The sequence below is a fragment of the Peromyscus maniculatus genome, chromosome 22, assembly GCF_049852395.1.
Source record: "Peromyscus maniculatus bairdii isolate BWxNUB_F1_BW_parent chromosome 22, HU_Pman_BW_mat_3.1, whole genome shotgun sequence".
Taxonomy (NCBI): domain Eukaryota; kingdom Metazoa; phylum Chordata; class Mammalia; order Rodentia; family Cricetidae; genus Peromyscus; species Peromyscus maniculatus.
In genome coordinates, this window is record NC_134873.1 from 8,067,795 (window position 1) to 8,071,717 (window position 3,923).

The 3,923-nt window shown below is 43.7% G+C and overlaps 1 pseudogene; it reads right to left on the reverse strand.

Annotated features, from left to right (window-relative positions):
* Positions 1–424: 424 nt before the first annotated feature.
* Positions 425–3,426, reverse strand: LOC102925904 (E3 ubiquitin-protein ligase RNF6-like; annotated as a pseudogene).
* Positions 3,427–3,923: the final 497 nt, after the last annotated feature.

A 3,923-nucleotide genomic window follows, 5' to 3' on the forward strand; every position in this document is an offset into this window, starting at 1 on the left:
TCTGCTTACATACTTACAGTGTGCTATGTCTTAAATTATTTCAAGTAACTGAAATATACCTACAGACATTCAGCCAAACAGTCTACACAGACTTAGACAGTAGTGTCCAAACACAGCACTGAGCTGAAACTGGAAAATTACAGCAAAATCTACTGCAATATTAAGAGAAAGAATCAAGATTCCTAACATACTGAGTTGTGCAGATACAAAAGTGCTTAGCATGACAAAATTACCAAAATAAAAACATTTTGAAAGTTATTTGGTTCTAGCAATATTAACTATTCTTTACTTTTGGATAATTTAACATCTGCATCTTAAATTATATATATATATATATATATATATATATATATATATATATATAACCTCTTTAGTAACAAGTTTTTTTTAATGCACACAAAAAATAGTGCAAGCTATAATCTGCTAGGGTTTTCCTCTTGGTTACCTCATCACAAGTAACTCTAGAAGTGTTTGACTATGTGGCTCCAGGGACATCCAGCACTGCTGTGGATATCGTTCTGTATAAATAAAACACTGATTGGCTAGTGGTCAGGCAGGAAGTATAGGCAGCACAAGGAGAGAGGAGAATTCTGAGAAGTGGAAGGTTGAGTGGGAGAGACACTGCCAGCCACCGCCATGACAAGCAACATATGAAGATGTTGGTAAGCCACGAGCCATGTGGCAAGGTATAGATCTATAGAAATGGATTAATTTAAGATGTAAGAACTAGATAGCTAGAAGCCTGAGCCATTAGGCCAAACAGTTTAAATAATATAAGTGTCTGTGTGTTTATTTTATAAGTGGGCTGTCGAACTGCTGGGGTTTGGCAGGATCCGGAGAGAAAAAACTCCAGCTACACAGCACTGACCAGATCCCGTCCTCTCACCCATTGTTTGTGGCCCCCAGTTCTAAAACAGGCCCCCGGCAGACAGGACAGTTACAGTTCTCTGACAACCAGATATCAATACAGTGAATGTGAAACTCATGCTGACATGGCAGCTGCCGGAGCTTGTTCCCAGCCACATAGTCACTGATGCACACGCTACAGACTTTACCTCACTGTCAACCCCATTTTGTTCATAGGTCCTGGTAGAAAGATTGTCAATCTGCTCTTTGGTTAATCCACAAACTGGATCTGCATCACCTTCATTCAGTAAGAAGAAATGAGCAAGGCACAGAATGGATGATGTTCCAGCCTCAACTACACTGTCTACCCTTCACAACTGCCTTCTATTTCTATTGCCATCATTGCGGGCCTGTGGCGGGCTGGGCTCACTTACATCTAGCATTTCAGCACTATCTTCTTGGGCCTGCCTGGCTTGTGAGGGACCTCCACCCTGCTGACCACTGTTTTTAGGCGCATCTACATTATTCAGTTCTAGGTACAGCTCTGATAAATGGTGACAATTTCCTTGATTCTGTGACTCAGACTCCACTTCCATTAGGGAATGCAGCTCTCCAAACCCAGTCATGATCTGCCTTAAAATTCAATGAAGAGCCACGGAGGATGGCATCTCATTCTCAGAAATCCTCTGAAGAGGAACTGTGCTGTGGGATGTTCTGTATGTCCTGTGGTTGCCTGTTCTCAGGTTCCTCGTGGCTTTACCCAGCAGGTCTGCATAGAGGATGATTAGGACCATGGGCCTGAGTGCAGGTGTCTGAGATGGTCTGCACTTGGCTGTGCTGTGGGATGGTCTGTATGTCAAGTTGCTCTGATTGGTCAATAAATAAAACCTGATTGGCCATGACTAGGCAGGAAGTATAGGCAGGACTAACAGAGAGGAGAAATAAAAGAACAGGAAGGCAGAAGGACTCACAGCCAGCCACTGCCAGGACAAGCAGAATGTAAAGATGCTGGTAAGCCACGAGCTACGTGGCAAAGTATAGATTTCTAGAAATTGATTAATTTAAGCTATAAGAACAGTTAGCAAGAAGCCTGCCACAGCCATAGTTTGTAAGCAAAATAAGTCTCTGTGTTTACTTGGTTGGGTCTGAGTGGCTGTGGGACTGATGGGTGACCAAGATTTGTCCTGACTGTGGGCAAGGCAGGAAAACTCTAGCTGCAGAGCTGTTACAGTACTCACATAGGTTTGGTACTCACATAGGTTCGGACACCTGACGGCTCTAAATGAGAAATGGTTCTGTGAAAGACCCCAGTGTTGCTTTAAACTGTACTTTCCACCAGCCCTGCCCATGATCGGGTTCTATTTGCGATGCTATCCCTATCTTTAGTTTCTCCAGGACTAATCCTCCTGACTTGCAGGTCTAGTGTGATTGCTGGATAGCGCTGTGTGGCAGCTGAGGACCTGGTGATTTCTCCTTCTTCTACTGTTGCTCTTGACACAAGTCTTGAGTTGGACAGCGGCATATAAATGGTACCTCTGCATGCTCTATCTTGTTCCAGAAAGACTTGAGTTACACCTCTATGCCTAACAGATTTTTCGTACCAGTTTGCTGTAGTGGTCTACTCTGCCTTTGGGAATTAGGATGAACGGTACCCTTCTGTGTATGAATTGGGGACTGGCTTCAACTACTGAAAGCAGGATGTTATCTTATTGGCTCTAATCTTTGGTTTGTGTTTCTCACTGTAACATTACTTTTAGCCCCATTTTCCCAAGTATGTGCTGCTCCAAACCACTGCCATTCCCTTTGCCTGAGATTACTACCATCTGACTGGTTTGTGTGAGTGTTGATAACATTTGTACAATGACCACTAACTCTAGGAACACCAAGTGCTCCTTCAGTTCCATTTCTTATCCTTCCCTGTGCTGAGAACAATCCTTGCACTGAACCCTGGTCCCTTGCACTACACCTACCCCCTGGAACACTGGATTCACCACCACTGGAACTCCTGAAGGTTTGGCTTCTCATTCACATAGCCACAGGACTAGATCTTTGCGACACACATATGTCTGTATAATCCTCTCCATGAGCTCCAGAACCTCTGTTGTCAGGATTTATGTGGATTTCCAGGCTGAACCCAAACTCTCCAGTTTGGGTTTGTTGGGCTCACAGCTCTCCAACTATGGTTCCCATTCTGTCCACTTCGAGTCACATTTCCAGTGCGCCAAAAAGTGTTCAGCCATCGTAGTAGAGAATCTTCATCTGAATGTTCTCTAAGGTTTTCTGAGTCTCCCTTACTTGCTCCACTCCTCAAGCCAGGCTGGGATGCCAGGTGTTCCTTTGCTCTATCTAAGCGCTGCTGTAGCTCCTCCGACATTATTTCTCCAGGGGTGCCTAAAAGGTAGTAGTCTCTCATTAGCCAATAATCTTCATCATTGAACTCATTAATAAACTGGTAATAGGGTTCTTCTCTGTGGAGATGCTCTTGCTGCCATCTTCTCTCATTTTTATGAAATGAGATTTCTTCTCCACTACCACTTGATCTAGGTCTAGATGGATTCATGCTGAGACTTCTAATTCCCTTTTAACATATGAAACTGTATCCATTCTTCTGTTGTTTGTGCTTCTTTTGAGAGCAGCTCATCTCCAGCAGGATGACCCGCAGTTGTCCTCTCCCAGGCAGTGAGGAGGCAGAAGGTTCTGCCACCAAGCCTTCGAAGGTTGCTGTGCCCTCTAATCATTCACTCAGGCAAGAAGCTCAGAATCTCTACTGTTGTTCTGGGCCAACCCACCACAGAGAAAGCTATGACAAAGGGCTGTCCGGTGTCGGTCCTTCCCTCACCACCACTTGTTGTCTGTTGTTATGTCTCCCTTTGCATTTCTGATTTTGTTAATTTGGATATTCTCTCTCTCTCTCTCTCTCTCTCTCTCTCTCTCTCTCTCTCTCTCTCTCTCTCTCTCAGCCTTTTGGTTAGTTTAGATAAGGGTTTATCTGTCTTGTTGATTTTCTCAAAGAACAAACTCTTTGTTTCATTGATTCTTTGTATTGTTCTCTTTGTTTCTATTTTATTGATTTCAGC